The sequence below is a fragment of the Sinohyriopsis cumingii genome, chromosome 14, assembly GCF_028554795.1.
Source record: "Sinohyriopsis cumingii isolate HCF-2022 chromosome 14, ASM2855479v2, whole genome shotgun sequence".
NCBI lineage: Eukaryota > Metazoa > Mollusca > Bivalvia > Unionida > Unionidae > Sinohyriopsis > Sinohyriopsis cumingii.
In genome coordinates, this window is record NC_142974.1 from 29,433,069 (window position 1) to 29,456,210 (window position 23,142).

General features: G+C 40.8%; 1 long non-coding RNA gene across 1 annotated transcript in view; it reads right to left on the bottom strand.

Annotated features, from left to right (window-relative positions):
- Positions 1-14,473: 14,473 nt before the first annotated feature.
- The window catches only part of LOC149783497 (uncharacterized), a 229,699-nt gene continuing 221,030 nt past the window's right edge, over positions 14,474-23,142 (bottom strand). Inside the window, exon 3 of the long non-coding RNA XR_016413968.1 lies at positions 14,474-14,646. This is a non-coding gene — a long non-coding RNA (uncharacterized LOC149783497). The remainder of the gene's footprint in view (positions 14,647-23,142) is intronic.

Consider the following 23,142-nt stretch of genomic DNA (forward strand, 5'->3'; position numbering starts at 1 on the left):
CACTTAGCAGCAGGGGGGGGGGGGCAATGACATCGACGCGGTCGTCGATGTGCTTACCGGACGCTGACGACGCTGGGGATCGGCGCGCAGAAGGTGTTAATCAAACCAAATGACGTTTGAACGATCCCCCAACGACGTCGTCGTTTTTTTTTTACCAGGCGCTGACGACACTAGATCGTTGAGTGCAGAAGTAATAATTAAGCAAAATAACGATTGGACAAAATGTCCGATTCGCCCCCCCCTGCTGCTCGACTAATGAAACGCAAACCAGTGAAATTGCCAAGTACCGAAACCATGCCCGCGGAAGTCAGTAAAATAATAAATCAAGCCGCAAATCAAAAACTAGCGGCGGTGGAATCTGACGCGCAAAGAAATATCGCAGCAAATTTAATAGCAGGAAGCGGGCTGCCATCCAATTGAAATCACACTCAATAGTATAAAATGTTTACACCGATATTCGATATAGCATTTGATATAGATGCGGCGGTTCCCAGAGACAAATCGGTGCGTGATTATCAATTTTATTCCTACGATGCACGACAGCCAAATCAGCGAGGGCGTATTGAACTTCAAGTTCATGATACAAGTAGATATTTTTTGCCATCTGAGGCGTTTATTGAAGTAGAAGGTGAACTTGTAAAGGCGGATAATAATCCCTGCGACGCCAATAACCAAGTTGATTTTGTCAACAACGGGATCATGGCATTGTTTAGCAGTGCCACATACATGATTGATGGAGAAAATATCGAATCGATTCAGAAGGATGTCGATGTTGCTACAACAATAATTGGTCTAGTAAGATATTCTGACGACTTTGCAAGATCGGCTGGTCCATCAATGATGTTTGCCAAGGATATTACCGACAAAGCTGATCATCTTCCGTATACTATAGGAACACCTAAAGAAAACCCTCTAACTTGCTGATAACGCAGATATGGGGCCGGTAGTTATGGGTGGTAGCACGACTTACAACTTGGGATTTGCAGCACGCCAAGCAATGCTGTCAGGACCTACCAGAAATGTTTCATGTGCGATTCCACTCTCTCACATCTTTGGATTTTGCAGAGACGTTAGAAAGGTCATCTTTGGAGCTAAACACACAGTTGTGCTTCATAGAAAAGCCGATGACAATGATGCGATCTGGCGAGGAGCTGGTGTTGCTGCTGCTAGTATAGTAAAAATAACAGAACACTCACTGTGGATGCCGGTATTGACTCCATCGGTCACAGAAGAACCGCGACTACTCTTTTTTATGAATCAAGGCGGTAAATCATTGCTAACGTGGCTTACAGTAACCACAGGCGCCATCCAATGTCAAGTCAGGGATGTGTTTAATTGGCATATAGCATCACAACAAGGAGTTTCTGTACCGCAACATATCTTTATTGCCTTGCAGGATATCAGTCGGACGGGTAATCAGCTAAAGTCTCATATGATATTTGACAAACTTGACGTTACTGAGATTTCGTTGAGAATAAACGGCCACAAGAAACATCCGAAGATATATCATTAAGTTTTACAAATAATCATGTGTCGCGCGCATATCATCGCTGGATGACATTCTTGTCGCGTAGCACAAATGAAGATACTGGGACGCAAATATCGCAGTCTGATTTCACAAATTTTTACCCGATTTATTACTTTTCGCTGGATAATCTTGATTTATCCTAGCAGTCTGTTGTTGATAATCACTTCCAAGCTCGTGTCGGCTCCCTACCAGTTCCCGATTCTGCTGCGGCAGGTGTTCACGGTCCCTATAGAGCAATCGCGGTCATTCTCAGCGATAAGGCAATGTTGCTTGAAGGTATTAGTGGCCGAATGAGGATCGTTGATGCACCAGTAGAAAACATGTAACATTTTCCGAAAACATGTAGGGCAATTAGATGAATCACGTTAATTATAAAAATGTCATACAGTCACGTTAATGTCACTCTGACTCCTGGTCAGGCTAAGAAATTACAATCGAAAAACGCGAGCGCATATGGGGCAACGATAACACTAAAAATGATCAGATTACTGGCGGTCCAAACAAGCTATCGCTGACTAAAACAAAACTTAATCATTTCAATAAAGCAAAACAAGCAAAAACTGGAGTTCGACTTGATTTTTCTCCATCCGCGGTCAAAGACATGAACAAAACCTGCGGTATATTTCCTCTTCTTGCAGCAATACCAGCACTGACAGCTGCTGCTGCTCCCACAATCGCAAAAGCCGCCGCGTTAGGAGCTGTTGGAACCTCTGCTGGAATGGCACTGAAAAAGGCGACTGGAAAAGGAAACAAAAAAAGGGACAAGGGCTAAGACTTCCAGGAACTCCGCCATCGTGGTACCCAAAACGGTTCTGAAAACACAAAGTGTTTTTACTCCAATGTCCAATTTTAATTTGCCTGATGCTGTTAAACAATTAAATATAAAAAAATTTCAGAGGTGTCTTTATGCGAGATCAGTTACCACAACAACCGAATAATCCAGAAACAGGAATTATTAATCTTGATAACAGCGATGGTCCTGGAACTCACTGGGCTGCTTAAGCGATCGATCCACGTGGAATTATATATTTTGATTCGTATGGGTTAGCACCGGCAGCTGAATTTCTCAAATACACAAAAGACGTCCTCCTGTCAAAGATAGGGTCAAACGTTTGGTACTCAACGCTGCCAACACAAACATTGACCGATCCTATCAATTAATGGTTGATATTTACGGAAGATCTATTCTCAACAGAAAAGTAAAGCGCACCGACATAGATTTATGAAAATATGCGACCAAAGATGAAATCGATAATCTTTTAAGTCTGACTGGAATATATCCAGATGAGGTTGTTTTTTTTCAGGACCGACACGGAAAATTAAAAACCAGCGATATCATATGGCATGAAATAATTCGTATGGTTATTGGAGCCACTCCAGGTAACATCCCTGTGTTCACTGATAGCGGAAAAATCAGAGATTCGCTGATATCAATTGCGGTGCGTCGAGATGATACGCAAAAGGCTGCAGGGGAACTGTAAAAAAGACCGGCGATACAATGACAGGTGAACTCAATCTTAATGGAAATAAAATAACCATGTTAGCAGATCCAACGTCCCCGGAAGATGCCGCAAACAAACAATATGTTGACGCCATTGACGGTAAACTAACCACGTTGCGGGCCCAGTATGATGTTCATGTAAACGCGTTCACAAGACTTCGACGAAACTTTAAAAAAAACTTATGAGGTAATAGATAAATTCTTTGGCACTCCGCTCATCGTTGATGCAAAGCTTTCTGATATAAAAAACAATGGACACGATCAAACAAACACGGCAGGATATTGTAGCGGAGATTCCTCACATCGTTGACAAATCCAGTTTGATTAAAGTCCCCACTGGAGTTACTCCCGGGCATATTGCCAACATAGTATACACGATATCATCTGGTTTCACAACATGGTCTAAACAAAATAAAACTATCAAATATACCGCAACAGTCACTGGCGTGTACAGGCTGTCTGTGTTCAGTGCTGCTAAATTTGAAATTTTTACAAAATATCCCTGAAAATATTCCACCGATAAGTTTTCGGGGGTTGTGACTATCATATTAAAGAAGGGAACCGAAGAGGAATTTATACTGGATGCAGATGATAAGACATTAACCGCAACATCTTACTTGTGGTGTTTGGAATTTATCACTGAGACACCTCGATTGTTTACTGCGTAAAATAATAAAATGAAGTCAGCATCAATGACAACACTGGATGTTCAGCATTATAGGTACGATCAAGTACGCGAACGGCAGTCAGAGTTAAAAAATGCCATCAACGAATGCACATTAAAAGTAAAGAAATACAAGTGGCGTGTAATCATCCTAGACACAATAGTGTATTCAGCTGTTCACTTCTTCTCTGAAGAGCTCTTCTATCAGGTCTTCAGTGACGTTTAGCATTCTCACATTCTCTGTCTCTTCAGCTTTCGGTATCAGACTGTGTCTGACCCTATGCAAATTCACGTAGGCTTCGTTTAGCTTAGCTAGTTTTGGAGCACATCTTCGTAGGAGGATGAGTCGACAATGGATGGTTTGACTGGAAACTGCCCCGGTTCTTAAAGTCAAAGCGCGGACGTGAAGGAAAACATCCCTCCACGGTTTTCGAGCCGGAACGATCAATGAGTGTCATGAGAGAGAGATAGAGAGAAGTCAAAGAGCATGCATCAACATTCTTATAGATAAACAAAAGACAAAGGCATTTTTTTCAAAACACAACATTTTTTATTCAAAAATCACTAAACACTAACCATCAACTCTAACATTTTTAACAATAATCCAACCATATAACATCAAACATTTTTTCAATTAACACTCTACTTTAAACAGGACTGACAACGTTGTGAATGAAATTGTGATTTCCATTGTTGGAAGTCATTAGGCCATTGATGGACACTACGTTTCCTAGCTTGAGACAAAAGATAAGCATAATGGTCACAAAACCATCGATCTACTTTCACATCGTTTCTAGAAGAAGAACGAGGATCAAAATGAGTCACTAAATGTTCTAAGGAATAGCCCAGGCTGCGATGATGCAGAAAATACACACAATATTGTCCACACACCAAGGAATCTGTGCCTTGTAATTTCACATTATTGAATCGGGTGGTCTGAGAATTTCTTCTCATGAAGTCAATGATATCGTCTTCCAAAGGAGGCAATCCATACGAATCGAAATATTCCACACATCCTTCTTGAGGAAAGTGGACGGCTACCCAGTGGGTTCCTGGGAGATGACTGTCGTCCGTGTTGATCACATAAACTTGATGGTCTTGAGGTTTGCGATGAGGGAGTTCATCTTTAGCACAGACGACAGGATTCCAAGAAGCCGTGTACGAACTGTGGTTCAAAAGATAATAAAGTTCCCAGGTATCCATTGATTTGTGTGGTTTTTTTCTTCACAGGTAATAAGTCATCAATTCGATCCTGACCTTTTGCTTGAAAATGTCTGACAAGTTAAAGGCGTCTGGCTCCGACTTCTTATTCTGGTCAAAGAGAGATTCGATGCGACGGCGCTCCAAAGACGTTAATGGAGGAGAAGAATGTTTATCCAAGCCTTTATACCATTCGTTCAACACGAATTCTATCTCGATGACACCCCAAGCTTTGTCCAGATATTCGTCCAATTTTTCTTCTTGGCTCAACATCAGACATTTGTCGTGTTGAATTTGACTGGGATGATCGTTGTGACATCCATAGCACTCTTCCTTGATCAATTCTTTCATTACATCTGTCAGGAATGTAGCAAAACAGGAGACTAAATGGGCTTCTTGTTCTGGCCATCTTGACTTCATCATGATCACTTCTTCGTCTTGGGATTCTTCTTCTTCTTCCGCAGTCTCCTCACTTTCCATGTCTAAAGTTTCTCCATTAGGTAAAGAGGGATAACAGTCTTCCATAGCTTCTAATAATGTAGAATGACTTCTCTCAAACTGTTGATTTCTATCGCACTATCAAATTCTGTATACAGGATGACGTTCACTGTGTTCCCTGCATCCAGTGGACTCGCAAACTGAATTTCCACACGAATTTGGCCGGATTTTATAGGGTGGAAATTTCCTTTGTCGCTGCCTTGGTCTGGAGTGAAATCGAAAGCCCACAAAGCATAGCCTCCTGCATAATCCTCGTACGTAATACCGTGACTGGTGTTGGTTCCTAACTGTCCGGTGGCTTCGTACAGCGACAAGTACGATCTCAAATAATTCCTGTCACCAAAGTTAGGCTCAAAGGGTCGGGTACACAAGGTCTTTCCATCGCGACTGACTTCAATCTTGGACACACTGTAATGATGAAAGTTGAAAGGAATTTCATGGTAGGCTCCGTTGAAGGCTGAATTCTTGACGATACCAACAATCAAACGCTTGGGTAACTGTCCTTGGAACAGATGATCTTCGATCATGGATCGCTGTCCAGCAGGAATGGTGAAGGTTTTCACTTCCACGCGACGTATCAGATACTTGGCGGTCGTTCTGCTCAACGTCTGACTGACGTCGTTTCCCACTTTAGGTAACACTTCCACACGACGCACGTAGAGTCTGGCTTATTGGATGATGGTTTTGTAAGTGGAACCATCAGCAGCCATCAAATGGAAAGCGGCACTGCTGCGATTCAGTCTCAAGCGGATATCCACCCCGTTCAGCAAATACTTTTCTTGTAACCACATGTCTAGATGCAAGCGATCCATCAGTTCTAAACTACGACTTAGTTGAATTTTCGTTCGTCGTTCTACAAATCCCGTTGTATTTGAAGCATCCCCAGCAAGTGTAAGGCCGTTGAACTTAGTCGCTTTGTCAGGTTTCCATACCACGCAAGCATCCAGATGAGTGTTCTTGGCTTCTTTTCCGTACGTCAAGAGATTTTCCAGGTACGCTCGATAAGGGTAAGTATCCAAGCTGTTGCTGACCAGTTTGTTATTCAAGTACAAGTCCACTTCGCTAAACAAGGAATGCATGAAATTGTTGACGGGAGCTACTGCATCATCATTGTCTAGGTTATCGTTGGGTGGTTCGATCACTTTCACTTTCAAGTATAGGTAACTGCTATTCAGATCGATGTAATCTTCGGGCTGTCCTTTGATTTCAAACTCGATGGGAGCGGAATCGGTTAATGAGGAGACGGGATGAAATTCCACCCACTGGGATTCTTGCATCGTCATCTTGGTGGGGGGCATGGCAAACAGATCCAGTTCCGACTTGGAACAAGCGCAAGATTCTCGGTGCATCATTTTTTTGTTCTGTGTCTCAATAATCGAAAACGTCTAAGTCTCGAACGGTTCTTCTTTTCTTTGCCTTTCTAGCTTTAGAAGTGTGAAGTCTGGTGAAAGGGTGTTTTCTTCGTCATCTCTTTCTGCCTTGTCCTTGCTGAATGCCTGACTCGGTAGCGTGCAGGGCTTTGAGAGGTGTATCTCGGCGGACCAAAAGATCTTTGCCCGTTTGCAGCAAGACATTTTTGCATGCCCTCATGAAGGCTTCTTTAGGGTTTTGTTTGTCGATGATGACATTTTGGAGAAATTCTTTGCCTTGCGTCAGTGCCGCATCTTTCAAGGCGTGCAATCCGCGTGTCACCATCGGTTTCAACACAGGAGCCACCGAACGAAAGGCCGATTTTAACATATCTCCTAAACCGTGTCCTCGCTGTCGAGCAACCCCTCGGTACACTGGATACATGACTTACGAGTCGTGAGAGAACCGTTTTCGAAAATGGAGTTTCACCGTGACTTTTCCTTTGGTGAATGGAATATTTTGTCCCAGATCTCCTTTTATAGCAATGTTGACCGTGTCCAAATACGACTTGCTGACAGGCAAATAGTGAGGATGTACAAATTCGCGGTGGACGTGATAAGTGTTTCCACCTTCCTCGTCAGCGTTCGTGGCAGAATCCACTTTGAAAGGAATGACACCCAGTAACGGCACAGAGGTGTGTCCCACCACGTTGTACTCCACCACATCGGAATACACGAACATCAAATTCAGTCCTTGGTTCAGTTCTACCGGGGCACGAAATAACTTGCTAAAAGGCTCGTTGTCGTAAATGATTGGTAATTCCTTTTTCTTGATCATGGCCATTCTCATGTCCATGTCTCCGCCCAACATGTCAAACAATTCAGGACAAAATAAAATGGACACGATTTTACTCCCGTCAAATTTCATCAAGAAGCGACGAGCTGCTTTGTGGTATTCCATGGTGATACTTTTTTTGACACTTTCCAAAGCTTTAAGAAACACGACATTAAACCTGGAGACTATGGTGCTTACCAAATGTTGACCACTAAAATAATAGCCTGGAGGAATGAACAAGTGATAGGTGGTGTACTTTTGATTTTTTGTGCCAGGGGTTTTCTTGTCATATTTGCCATAGGTATCCAAGTACTGTTACAATGGTTCGTCATGAACTTCCACATCAAAAAAAATTTGATTTGGAAGGACATTGAGGACTTGGGTCGGGTGAATGATTTCTACTAAAGCCACTTCCCAATGGGCTTCGTGATCAAATGGGATGGCCTGAGGTAATTTGGCCGTGTAACAGCACAACGTGTTGTTGGGAAACACCTCCATGGAACTGTCACTGGGTAAGGTTAAGTAAAATTGGTTTTGGTGACTCATAATTCCAGAGTTCTGTGGCTATCCGAGGGGTTACTGGACGTCAGAGGCGTGTCTCCGCCTAAAAAGGGGTCGTTGTTGTTGTTATTGGAGTGGTGACTGGCACTGGCACTGGACACAAGGTTCCCGTGGTCCCCGTTCGAGGAGAATTTCAGGGAGGGATTGGGAAGCAGGTAACCGATGCAGCTGCTCAATAAAATGGTCCACAATTGTTTGTCTCCTTCTTGTAAACTCAGATTGGCAATGGCTGCCCCGATGACACAATACACCACGAAGATTTGGCAGAAAAAGACGATTTGCGTTTTAGGCACACGTTCTCCACACTACACCCACAAGGGTTGTTTCTTTAAATCTTGTAGAGAAGAACTGGGTGAAGAAGTGGTCGACGTAGCTGCGTCTGTGTGAAAGGGCATGATGGTCACTTCTTTTTATAGTCGATGACTTGCGAAGCGTCGATCCAAGAATCAAAACTGGGTGGATATCCTTTCCAACCTACTTTGACTTCTTTGACACGTCGTTTGCCCACTTTACGGGTTCTGCGTTCGAGAATGCTTTCGATGTCGTACACGTCGTCTTCTTTTTTGGTGACACGTTGTAACTCGGGCAAATAAAACGTTCTTTTGAGCACTTCTCCGTTCATGTCTTCCAATTTATAGACGGCAGGATGATGGCCATGCACTCGTCCAGTGACACGAAACAATTCGGTCGTCCAGTTAGGTAAGTAACCTTTGTCGAAAGTGCGTTTGGTTTTGCCAATGCGCACCCAATCTCCTACGGCCAACATTCCACTTTTCTTGGGGACAGCCCTCGTCGGGGACGTACCAAAGAAGCGCTCAAACACCAACACTTCGTTGTCGGGATCACTTCTTGCGGGGCACGTCCGATGCTTCGATGGTAAGATTGGTTGTACGCTTGCACCAGGTGCGGTAAGATGTCGATGTACTTCAGAGTGTGGTAATGCGAATAATATTTCCACATGCGTTCTTTCAAAGTACGTTGAAAACGTTCCACGATACTGGCTTTGGTTTCGGGATTCTCGGTGGTAAAAAAATGAATGTCACGTTTCTTTAATTCTTTTTGGAAAGCCTGGTTCAGAAATTCGGTACCTTTGTCCGTTTGCCATCGAAAAGGGTGACGACCACTTTGTTTCAACACCCGTTGCAGGGCTCGCACTAACTCGCTGCTCGATTTGGAAGTCAAGGGTACGACCCAGGATTATTTGGAAAAGACGTCGATGACACAAAACAAATATTTAAAGCCACGATTGTAGCTGGCCAAATGAGAGACATCGGCTAAATCGGCTTGCCATTGATGATGGATGCCTTCCACTCGGGTGCGACTTCTGGAAAACTTGCATCGAATGGGTTTGTGTAAAGTGTAGGTAGCTTGTTCTTGTAACCATCGTTGCACTTGAGGTAAACGGAGACTTTTCAGTCGAGTTTTGGCAGCACGATACAATTTTTGAACTCCTGCGTAACCTGCTGGATGGGAGGGATCGTAGTAAATGCTTGCTAAGACTTTTTCCATTTGTTGGTTGGTGTGTTAATAAGGCACCCACTCTTGGAGGATGCTACTCTTTTTCTCTTGGGGTACTTTCTTGGATTGCAATGCTTTGCGTGTGCGACTGGCAATAGGTGTTGAAGAGGAAGATGTCTGAGCGGGGGATATCGGTTCTTGTTTCACTTCTGTCTTCACTTCTGTCTTCACTTTCTTTTTCTCTTGTGATGAAGAAGGGGTGGTCATCATCTTTTTAATCCATCCAATTCTGGAGGTAGGTGGTGTTGTTAACTTGCGTACTTTTTCTGGTGGAGTTTGAAACCCTCCTTCTTCTTCTCCTTTTTCTGTCTTGGTCACTGGTAGTAGTGGTGGTGGTACTGGTGATGGTGCTGAACTTTTCATCATGGTCTTAAAATCTTTCAGAGTGGGAAGAGCTGTTTCGCCTGAGGCTTTTTGGTGAAAGAGTTGCAGTCGTTGCAAGAGTTGACCGTACTTTTGCGATTTTTCTGTTTCGGACAAATCTTGGCGATCCATCAAGGACTGCAATTCGTGTTGTAACTGGGACATCTCGCTCAGATTGGGATTGGGAGGTAAATGCGGGGTGCGTTGTTTTTGCCAACGATGGTATTCCATCCATCGTTTGTAAGGCACTAAAGCTAGCTTTCGTCCTTCCATGGGGTTGTCAGGGGTCGATTCTGAGATCTTGGGACTTCCGAGGGCCTTTTTATCTTGCTCCCACCAGTCCTTCCAACATGGTTCCCAAGACTCCTTTTAGTAAGGGGCCTAACAAGAGAGGTAAAATGCCTCCACGTTGGACCAACATCTTCTTCTTTTGACGAATGGGAATTTTTCTTTTGAACCATTTGGCGCAGAACGTGACGATGTTTGCCTAAGCATTGTTTCTGGTGTTTGGACAAAGGGATCGTGCCTTTCAACACGTTCAAACAACATTCGCACACGGTATCGATGACCTCTTTGGAGGCTGATTGAATGAGTTTTTGTTCGTAGAGGTGGGGAAGCTTTGGACAGGACAGATAACATGTCCCAATGTTTGACTAAACGTGGAGGCAGTCCTTTCCTTTTCTTTCCTTGTGGTTGTTTAGAAGAGGGATGTTTTCTGGAGGGTGACATCTTCAGGAGCACCAAAAACACTGATACCCCGACTTGGTCACAGACCTTTTTAATACTGGAACGCGTCGCCACTGATTGTCTTTACGTCGTATCAATTTGAGGACAGGCATGACACGTCGTGCAGGGGTACGCAACGGACTAAATCGAGCCAGTTCTTACTTGGACAAATCCAGTAAACTTTGTAACATGCCCGATCTTTCTTGGACTTTGATTTTGGGAGAAGGTACTTGTGAGCAGCAGCTACTGCCACTAAATTGGAGGGTCCCGCCACTGGGGAAGTTCTTCTTGGGGTCATCAACGGAGAAGCTCTTGGTGTGATCAACGTCTCCAAGAACTCTTCAGTTATTGGTGTCATCAGCGGAGAAGTGGATGAACGTGAGGCTGCCGGAGACGCAGTCACCGCCGTGGCAGGTCGTGGTTTGCGAGTGGAAAGTTGCGTCCTGGCCGATGTGCCTCTCTTGCGACTAGTTTCTTCTGTGGACTTTTCTTTTTCTGGGGACTTTTTCCCTGTTTCTTTTGCTGGGGGCTTCTTTTCTTTTTCCGGGGTGGTGTCTGGTAAGAGGAGGGTCCCGCCACTGGAGAAGTTCTCCTAGGGGACCTGGTCTTTTTCTTCTTGGAGCTTCGTTTGACTTTTTTCTTGGGGAGAAGTTTGGAGGCTTTAGGATTCCATCTTAAGAGAGAGCGAATGATGACCCCTCCTAGAGTACCTCTCCCTCCCAGTTTCAAAATGATTTGTTTTTTGGTTTGAGTGTCGATGCGGGGATCGGCCAGTTGGGTCAAAACGACTTTGTTTCGATCAAAAAAGCGTTTGGTTTGATGAGGAATCTGAATGATCCCTTGCAGTAATTGACGTGCTGTCACCGTGAACCATCGTAAGACTTCTTTGAGACTAGCTTCTAAGACACGAGCTCGTGTTTGTGGATTTTTTTCTCGACTGATGCCATACAAGGCACGAATCAATTTGACGGGAAGATGCGACTGAAGGGACGTCATGTTGACGTTCTGTGAGACAGACGAAAAGGGTCTGATGATTTTATAGATTTTTTTGTGGAGTGAAATTAAGTCGAGGACGGAGACGTGTACAGGACAGGCCCTCCGTCTTGGCACCAGTGGTGAAACAAGTGGGTACGAAATCGCAAATCCTGGGGGTCGTAGGTTTCAATTCGACGAGTAAATAGGCGTGTGGCGTTTGAGTGGTATCGTCGTACGCCTGAGTCAGCCAAGGCGTTCCTAACTGTTTGGCTAAGACTTGCACTTGCGATTTATCTCGAGGGCTTTTAACCAAGACCACGTAATGCGCATTGAGACTGATGGTGCGATGGGCTTTACTTTGTTGAAACAAATTTTGGGTGATGTAAACGACACTGGCATTACGGTGATGCGCTTTGCGCGTGAACCACAGTTTAATTTCTTCTTCGTCTTCTCCTAACATGTCATCAAAAATGACAAAATGGGTTTGACAGGAGTCAGAGACGATGCCGTCGTCTTCTTTAGGAATGCCTTCCACAAACACGATGGAATCGCCTTGACTTTCTCTCAAGAGGCTGTACGCCGATTGCCACTCTTTGTAACACCACACGATCCGCTGAGGTGGCCGATCGATCATATGATGTTTATGTTCGATCAAACGTTTGATGAATTCGGTTTTGCCTGAACCGCTAGGTCCAGCAATGAGCATGTTAAAGGGATGGCGAAGATATAAAGCCTCCCAACTGGCACGATCTAAGTGTTCGTCGATGACTTTGACAGTAGAGGAAGAGGGAGCAGAGACAGCAGAGGTAGCCATAGTGTTAGGAATGTCACTTGTGACACGAAAACAAACAAGACAAGAGTTTATATACTTTTTTTCAGGACACGTTTATTGAATGTTTTAAAGATGAATACGAAAGACAAAAATACATAAAAGCCAAAGGCTTAAGAACAACGATAAAAGGCACATGATAACCATCAACGTGGAATAAACACAAGTGTCTGTACAACATGTTTTGGGTAATGTTCTGACCAGTTCTATAGGGGGTAAGGTCACACAAGTATCCTTCCGAAAAGGTCTTTCAGGCCTGTCCACGACAGTCCTGTCCTGGTTGACGGGCTCTTCTGGCACCGTCACTAACACAGGTTGAAAAGTAACTTTTCTCTTTGGACGTTGAAAGGAAGGATCACAACTCTCGAGCATACTGGGCCACTTCTTGGGTCCAAGCGTCAAAATCCCATTTTTTCGAGGCACAGACATCTGTCCAATGATGGTGTAAGTCACAAGCTACACACACATCGTCATACACGTCTTGGGTAGCTAAAAGTTGACGAATCTTTTTTTCCCGTAGAGGTCGAGAAGTATCCAGATGAAAACGTAAGGCTTTGAGCAAAAGGAGTCTCACGTGAACATTTAAAGGCACCACTTTCATGTTGAATGGGGTGGTAAATACTGTTCGTAAAGCGTCCACAAGGAATCGGCTGGTAAACGAAATCCCAGAAAACAAGTCACTAAGACACACCTCACTTGTCGACCCAAATTGAATGGATACAGTTCTTGTAATAATCGATGGTAATGATCCACGGTTTGAATACGGTCATTGTGTTCCTTCCACGGAATCTTTTCACTTACATGTGACATAAGTCGTGGCATGGCAGCCTGTTTTTATATTCTCTTTTTTTTCGGATACAATACACGTACTTTCTAGCCAAACATCTTCGTTCTCCAGTAGGAAATTTAAATGCTCCAAACTGTAACCTAAACTTCAAACTTCGTTTAGGAGTTTCCTCTCAACAACACCCTGAGCTCATATTATCAAGAATAAACAGTTACCTTTAAATCCCTACCAAAAATGCATAAATAAAACTCTTCTATTACCACCAAAATGAGAGAGGAAAAAATGTTCTAAAAATAGACTAGAACTACATGCGTGGGTACTGAACTGGAAGCATTAATTGTGATTTAATTCCTGACAGGCTCCATGTTTTATGCCAATTTTAGTCAAACTTTTATATTTGCATGCTATACCTATTTCAACTTTATACATTCAGTCTTTTTGAATTTCCTTGCCAACAAAACATGTGACACCTGTCAGAAAGTATGTAGTGCTGTTCCACAGGGTGCAAATTCTGGTCCAAGTGCTCTTGAGAAACCAAAACTAAATTTGCTTAATTTTAGGAATTTTTCAATGCAGTAAAAACCTAATTGTGATACCAGATAAGCCCTGTCTGAAAATATGTTTGAAAGTTACAAATATTGATAAATTAAATTTTAATGGAAAATTAAATAAACATTTAAATTTTAAAAACTAAATTTTATTGAAAACTTAAATTTTCATACAAGTTTTAAAACATAGTTTGACAAATTTTAGACAGAAATGTTGACTAATGAATGGTGTTTAAAACAAATGGTAGTTTGGGCCTGTACAACTGATAACATTTTTCCCAGGGGTAGTGAAGCATTATAGCTCATAGTGATTTTGGCAGCAAACCTCAGATGCATATAGGTGTACACACTAAAGAAACAATGACAGGAGCTATGTTCCACATTTATTGTGTCGGGTACTTAGGAAGTTGTTTCCATAACTAATAGCATATTCAGAATTAAAGTTCTGATGCGACCAGTAACCATATTTTATAGCAAAAATGCATTCCATTTCAATGTCGATAACTACAAAAGGTGGCATTGGGATAGGAAAATAGGTTCTAGTGTGGCTCTACCTTACTGAAAAATGGAGCTAATCTCTCTCATGAAAACCTAAGCCATGTCTTTGAGGTGCTATATATCAGTGTGGTGATATGAACTAATCTTGGTCACTTATGGCAGTAGACTGCACATGCCCTTATGAAACCTTGCTATTACCACCAGACTACTGGAAAGCTTCCAAGCTGATCTAACTCTAACACTTTGTTCCAGATACCAGGCTAGACCTGAAAAGATACAATATGTTTCAGTTAACTCTATAAAACAGTAAGATCTATGTAAATGAAGTTAAAATGTGTTAGATATGGTGATTTCAAAATAACATTAAGGTTGCAAGCATGGGGGAAAATGTTAAACTTGACAGAGTGAAACTCAGAAATGTGGAGCAATGGCCATGTATTAAAGTGATAAATTCATCCTAAAAATATATGAGGCTTCTAGAAGCATATTTAGCCATTTACAAGTTAAATAACTAATCAGGTAGATTATGTAACATAAAGTTTAAGGCAATGTTGGGGCGGTGAGGTTTGATCATTGGTGCAAACATTAGCACATACCAGTATACAGGAAAGTCAAGTGACAATGTACTCAGTTCGAATATGTTACTATAAGCAATCTTATTCATGAGGAAAAATAACAATTTTGGATATTGCAAGTGAATACAGCCAAATGTGGTCACACAAATCAACTATAGGTACCAATAAATCATATATCATAAGCTAAATGTGAAATTCTGATCCCCAGAACTTGTAAACAAGGATGGAAATGTGCATATGTGGGACATATACAATGTACTTGTTAAGATCAAATGTGCAAACATAATTCAAATGATCGATTTGAACATTTATAGTGTATTTTTAAGAGTGTTGGTTACCAATTATTAAGCTCATTGATTGAATGGAATCAGATATCAACTGATGCTTCAATACCACACTCTGTCAAAGTACTGCCTTTTACTAAATTGGCATGATTTTTACTACTAATTTAACTTTCCAAATTAGCAAATCGGACGATTTCTGTGATTTTTACTAGTAATTATCCTATCAAAATTGGCAAATCGGACGATTTCTATGATTTTTACTAGTAATTACCCTATCAAAATTAGCAAATCGGACAGTGTGCACAAAATATATATAAAATAAAATATTTTTAAGATTTCACAAGTAAATTAATATGTAGTGTTTCATTCCGTAAATCAAGAAGGTGACCGCTCTGGTGTGTCAGCGCGAAATTTATTCTGGTCAGCCACGCATTATGACATCGTAGATAGACTGGATTGATCGGCTCTTGCACAGTCAGAAATCCAGGTGGCACATCTTTTGGAATAAATGAATAAAGAACAAATCCTTGCTGGGCTTGATTTGATACTGTCGTGTCCGTGCTGTAACTGCCATCAATGACATCACACACAAGATTGACCGCGACCACTTCAGTTATATTTACGATGCCCGGAGAGACATTCCTGCCTTGCCATACGGGGTCATTGTTGTGTCTGAGGATAGTTGGCACGGGTAGTGATCTTCTGTATTGTGCGAGTATGTCATCAAAGAACTCATTGATTAGATCTGTGACGGATTTTCTTAGCTCGGGAACATTATACCCGGGAAATTTAAAATTTGGCAGTGTAGCTCCTGTTAGCGAGTAATTGGTTAGACATTTTTGTTTATTTTTATCATTAATTATTATCTGAATTAATCGCTCTTTGATATGCTCCATATCGAAGACAAGCTGATTTAATATTACTACGTGTTTGATGATTTCACTCCGTAGTGATGTATCAAAAAGATGTTCTTGAAAAACTGCCGTAGTCGGTGTAATTGTGTTTGATGTAATTGATTAATTTCTCTAAAATGCCTAGTAATATTTTCTATTCTCCGAGTATAACTTACACGAACCCCCCTCGCCGTGGTTTCCCATGTGGGGAGAGAGCTCAAATCAAATTCCCATATCATGTCCGATTCATCCCACTTCTCTTTGCCTAATTTAGCAACAATAAAATATTCATTCAATTTTGAATTTTCTGAGATAAGCAAATCTTGTCTGTATAATGGTTCAACTTTGTGTTATGACTTATTGTCTGTGACATAGTCAGACTTTTTAGGTTCTGGTGGTATTGGTTTTGTCGGTGGAGCATCTTTAGGCCATCCTAACACTGTTCTGATCGAACTATTATATATATCCACGCGTAGTCTGGGGTGCTTATTTCGATGGCAGAAGACAGCGCTTTCTCATGAGCAGTTATTGTTATCTTAGATTCTTGTGTTGTGATATTTTTTATTCGACGTTGTAATTCCTAATTGATTTCGTCGATTTGATAAGACCCGGTTGGTAACCCAATGACGTTCCAGTCTGGCATGCTATCGGGTTTATTTTTATATGCAAATACAAACGAATTATTTGCTGGCAATCCGCCAAACTATCTTAATCTGATATTGGGCCAACTGTGATATACTCGTAATTGTGCTAACGCGATCTCGCTTACTGGAATCGCAGTAGGAAAATTAATACTGAATTCTGGGTTAGTTGAGGTTACTGTTATTAAAGTTCGTCTCAGGCTTATATTTTCGACTATATCAAGCAGAGCTTGATGAAGTAATTCCGTCATTATTTATCTTTTGTCGCTTCAAATGACTGGTGTAGACTTCATACAATTTTGCCATTTCGGCGAATTCGGAATCTGATATTGTTGTATCGTCAAGAGTTGATGATATCAGCGACGACAATTTCGAGTAGGCGCTCGTGGCCGCATTGTTTAACTTTTTATATTCTTGCAATTTTGTTAGCGCGCATGAGGATTTTTTTTTCTCGCGATAATATTAGCAACTCTTTCAATTGTCGCTGATGTTGAAACTGTAATTGTGACCGCGATTGCAGTTGTCACTGGTGTTAGTGCTGATAATAATACCCCCGTAGATGCAACTAACGATGACACGGGAGAAAGAAGAATGGACAGAGAAGTACAGACTTCAGAGACAGCAGCAGCAGCAACAGCAGCAGCAGCAGCAGCAGCAGCAGGAACCTGAACCTGACAGAGGCTTTGTCGATTGTCTTATCGACACCAAAGAGTTCTTCTTCTCTTTCCGAAGAAGCAGACCTATCGTCAGAAAGTCTATCCTCAGAGGACGTCGCATTCTTAGAAAGTAAAAAATTGTCATAGCAAACAAAAAAAAAACAGCCCTTTTCAGGGCTAGCCCAAACTCTAGAAAATAAATAACAATCGATTTGCCAATGTGTGTAGTTAGAGTAGTGTGAATATAAACACTGACTCTTTTTTATGGTGTGAGTGTATGTTATTGTGTATATGATTATGTGTTTGTAAGTGCTCAAGTAGGTTTGTGTGGATAGTAGATTATGATCATGTTTTTTTGACGTGCGTGGAGAGTAGATTTGGGGTTTGATTGGATTGCTTTGCGTATGTGAATAGTATATTGAAGTGATTAATGAAAAAGTTTAAATTAGTAATGGATAGTAAAAAAGTGAGTGAGTGTTTCTTTTAGGTCCGCGCGTTGTTTGGTCATGATCTAGGTAATATAAATTTTGTTTTAGGGATGTTTTCCATCACGTCCGCGCTTTTACTATAAATTGAAAATCACTGGGCAGTCTAGCTACCCTGTTCATTCGTTGACAAGACAATGAATACCAGAATTGTGAAACTGCTAGAACTCCAGATGCACCTGGAATATGCCAGGCGCATAGTAAATGAACTGGCCGCGGAGGCCATAGTAGAAGAGGCAAGGATAAAGAAAGAAGAGGAGGAGAGAAGACAAAAGGAAGAGGAGGAAAAGAAAATAGGAGAGAGGATGGCTTACAAGATACCAGAGACAGAGGATTGGGGTGATGAAGCTAATCATCCTCCCTCTGTGCTCCCAGTCAAACGAGTCAGCTGGAAAGATTGGAGTAGAAGATGTGTGTGGGGTGCCAGGCCAGGAAGGTGCCAGCATTAACCAGGTGTCCTGGAGTTCAAAAACAAACAGCCCTTTTCAGGGCTACCCAAACCTTTAGAAAAAAAATAGTAATCAATTTGCCAATGTGTGTGTATGTAGAGTGAATATAAACACTGACTCTTTTTATTTGTGTGAGTGTGTGTTTTTGATGTGTGTGTGTTTGTAAGCGCTCACGTAGGTTAGTGTGGATAGTAGATTATTGGGCTATGTAAGAGCTTAAGTTGGTTAGTGTGAATAGTAGATTAGGATTTCATTTTAATGCTTTGCGTGTGTGGATACTAGATTTGGGGATTGTTTATTGCTGTTTCACGTAAGTGAATAGTAGATCATATGAAATGAGAAAAGTAGGGGATGTTTTCCTTCACGTCCGCGGGTTTTAAGTGATAATCTAGGTAATATCAATTTTGTTTTAGGGGATGTTTTCCATCACGTCCGCGCTTTAACTTTAAGAACCCACAAAGTTCGTCGTTCGCACCATTCTAAGGAATAACTGAGACAAAATGACTCAAGTATCAGTTTTATTTAATCTATTGAGAGACATCTATTTTTGGATAATGGATGTAGAATATGTTGTAGGAAGAATAGAAGAGGAATGGAGGCATGGAGATATGAAAGACTTGATAACCAGTCAAGTTCAAGGCCTAAAGACAGCAAGAGATATCATAGCAGGGATGATAGAAGAAGAAGTCAATAAGTCAAGAGGCTTCATTAACCCACCTTACTTCAGAGTGGGAAGTTTGAAGGAAGCACTGGATCATGTCATCCAAGTCCGGTGCTTCCTAGAAAAGATATTGTACTGGACAGAGTGGAGGAATGTAAAATGGGGGTTGGACAAGATGAAGAAAGGGGAAGATCTGATGAGAAAAGTAATGGAGGAAGAAGTAGAGAAGATTAAAGAGAGATGGAGGGAAGAAAGAAAAGATGAGGAAAAAAAAAAGAAAAAGGAAGAGTTTGAGAGACTTAACAACAATTGGATGAAGATACAGACCAAGTTTAGAGAGTTGGGCCATCCTGACTGGTTGCCAGAGTCAGATATAAAAAAGAAGAAGAAAGGATTATTAGGCAAGATAAGGGGATGGATGAAGAAGTGGAGGAAATAGAAGAAGAAGAAGAAGAAGAAGAAGAAGAAGAAACCCAAAGGCCCTTTTCAGGGCCACTCATAGGTCTCAAATGGTAAGCATGAAACATGCTCGAGTATTCTGGCGATAATGCAAACTTCTTCTCTAGTTTTTTACCGGGTTGACTTGAAGAACCTCTCAGCAGTTCTATTCTAATCGAATGACTTCTAGGTGGCTTTGATCGGTTGTACACAATATAAATCTACTCGGATTAACATTGAATCTATTAGTCATGATGCTGTTATATATCTATATTTGTAAAATAAAAACGGAATTGTTTTCCGCGGTACGGATGCTTACTTTTTCCAGCAGAATTTAAACTATTTTTGTGATTATTCTAAATTATGGAGGCTGAATATAAACTGAATATAAATATAAATCATTATTTTTTCAGTACTAAACAGTTATAGGTGTGCTTTCAACCTTTTTGATTTGTGATAAATTGAAATAAATCAGGGTCTTTTTTTACCTCCAGGAACCACGGAACTAATAAAACTGTAAAATACATTGTTGAACATACCACACGCAATGCATCCTTCTTACAAAATGATACGTAACGGGCATATTCTAACTTACATGTGACTACAGATCTTCGAGCGTATTGTAATGCTAATTCTCCATTACGGGTGTGAAGTCTCAAGTTTCAAAACACCAAACGTTATTGAAATCTTGCACAATACATTTCTAAAAAGCATTACAAAACCTCAGGAAAATCGTTTATATATACATGTTTTAGTGTACCTGAACATTTTATTTAGCAATTAGCATTTTCATTGCTTTAGGAAGTATCTTTCTGACTGTGTCACGTATTAGTTATGTTTTCACCCGTACAGTAGTAAATTTACTCTGTCTATGAATACCTAGTTTACTGCAAATGTGTATAATTGATGTAAACTGCAGTCTAACAGAAAAACGTACTCTCTCACTCGATTTATCTGAAATCAATTGAATCACCTTCATAGTAAGTAACTGTGATATTCCTTACATCTGTACCCCACACCACCTCAAATATCATTTATGTTTTCTCATATGCCAAATGCTAGTGGTCTGAGAAATATTATATGAAATAGTTGTGTTGTCTTGCCTTCTGTTCTGTCTATGTGTCCGTACTTATGTAAATCTTAACGTCTTGAAAGATTTTACATGGTTTAAAAGTATAAAAAAAGAAAAAATGTAAAACGTAATTTAATGAAATACTTCACACATGAACGATCATTTTTGCCTGGTCTTGTAAACTCAAGAATGAAAGTGATTCGATGACTTACTTACACTGGATTTAAGTGGCTATCGTACATATGTGCATGTGCCACTGGTTTCTGATCGCACAGCGACCTGATAATTGTTCCTGGGAGAAGGAATGAGAGCCTCATTCCCCAGGCGTTTATGTGCATACGGTGCACTGATAATTTTAGCCTTCAGCCGCGGGACCTTTTTTGGACCCATTGCGGTGTGAATGGAAAGCTGATTCATAAGAGGGAATGGTCCCACGCATTCATGATACAAATACAATATTTTCTGTTTACCTGTTTGGATGAGTGAGAATTTACCTGCACTCTCTGTTTTATGTTCATATATCGGAATTTTTTGTTTTGGGTGTCCGGATATGGCAAGAGAGGAAAAGTGCAGAGAGTGTCCACTGGATCCAAGTTGATGGCTGCGTCGAATTTTGAATTTAGATACTTATTGTTGCCAAAGATGAAAAGGATAATATCATGTGCTGTTTTTGTTTATTAATAATTAGAAGGTATATAATGGGGTTAAGAGAGTGTGAATTAGAGAATATTTTTGTTTTTTATTTATTTTTTTATTTTTATGTCTTTTATTTTTCCTTTCTAAATTTGAATATGATTTTTGTTGGGGATTTTACTAGATTGTTTTGAGTGGGCGATTTCAATGAACCCATGTGAAGTGGAGTGCTCTTCAATTAACCCATGTGAAGAGCAGTGTTTGTGTGATGTGAACGGCTGTGTCGGTCTGTGAACCCACGAGACCTAGTCGGCCGGCATAACTATTTACCTGAGTTTAATATGGGTTTTGAATGATTATTTAATAACGCTGTTGATTATTAATTATATCTTATTTTTGAGTCCTGTTATTTTTAAAATACTTAATATATTTTGAGTAATTAAGTGTTTATTTGGATTAGATATATGTAGGAAGTCTGGGTATTTATAGGGTGATTTGATTTCCTTCTGAGCTTTCCGGAAGTTGTTTCTTTGTTTTCCTGTATTTTGTGCAATCATTGAATATATGGGTTAGATCTTCTACAGTATGACAGTTATGACAATTTATGTTTGCTGGTTTGGGGCTGATATATTTGCCAAAGCTTCCTGCTAGTCTAGTTTTTCCTGTCATTATTCGGTTTTTGGTCTATACTGGTGCTTTTTGGTGGTTAAATGGATTGATCTGCTGTTGTTAGGAGTGAATATAGTTTCCTAACTTTGGTGGAGTTATTCCTATGTTCCTACCATTTTTGGTTTATATAGTGTTTGACAAAGCATTGTGCTTCAGTGGTACTATATTTTAGTTGGGCTGGAATGTGATTTTCTAATTTAATTTTTGCTACTTTGTCGGCATGTTCGTTTCCAGGGATTCCTATATGCGATGGTATCAACTATTTGGTTTCTTGTGGCTAATTCTTTAAGCATGCAGAAGGCCCTGTCAAGGAAAAGCTCTCTTGTCCTAGTGTGGTGATTTTTAATTGTAGTGATTACACTAAGGGAATCGCTTATTATGACAGTGTTTGGTATGTTATGTTCTAAGATACATTTGAGAGCTTCATTGATCGCCCAGTACTCAGTGGTGTATATTGAACAGTGATCTGGTAATCTGGACACCACTTGGATATTGTGTTCTGGGATAACTAGTGCGGCTGCTGTTCTAGGTGGATCAGTTGTTTTTGATCCGTCTGTATAGACTTTAGTGTATCCTTCGTACGACATTTCAATGTCGTTTCTTATAATTGTTTTAAGTTTAAGTTCCTGATCGAGTTTATTACCGTATTCGGTAGCCTTGCTGTTTATCCTTGGGTTAGTTTGTGACCAAGGAGTTGGGTCGGGCGGTTTGTGTATTCCTCCTGTTGCTCAAGGATAGGCAGTTTCTCCCTGAGTTCAAGGACCAGTTAAACGCCAGGAATATTTGGTATTAGTTTATGTCTAAATGTGATGTTACATTTATTTATGGTGATTGTGGTGGTGTGTATTTGGGTGGTTTTTTAATCTAATTGTGTATCTCAGAGTAATTTCATGTCTTCTAAAGAATAATGGTGTATCCCCCGTGATGATTTGAAGCTCATGTAGTGAAGTAGACGGGATTGCTCCGGTGCACACGATTAGTGCTTTACGTTGTATGGAGTCAAATTTTTGCAAAAGTATTTGCTTGGCTGAGTTGTATACTTGACATCCATAGTCTATTTTGGATCTAATTAGTGACTTATATATTGCTAGTAGAGTTTCCTGATTAGTTCCCCAGGATGTTCCTTTTAGATTTCTAAGTAGATTTAGATCATTACTGCAATTTTTAATTAAGTGTTCTATGTGGTGTTTCTATGATAAATGATTGTCGAAATACATTCCTAGGAATCTAGCGACCTTAATGTATTTAATTAGATGTCCATGGATATATAAATTTGGATATTCTAGTTTATAGTTATGTTTAGGGG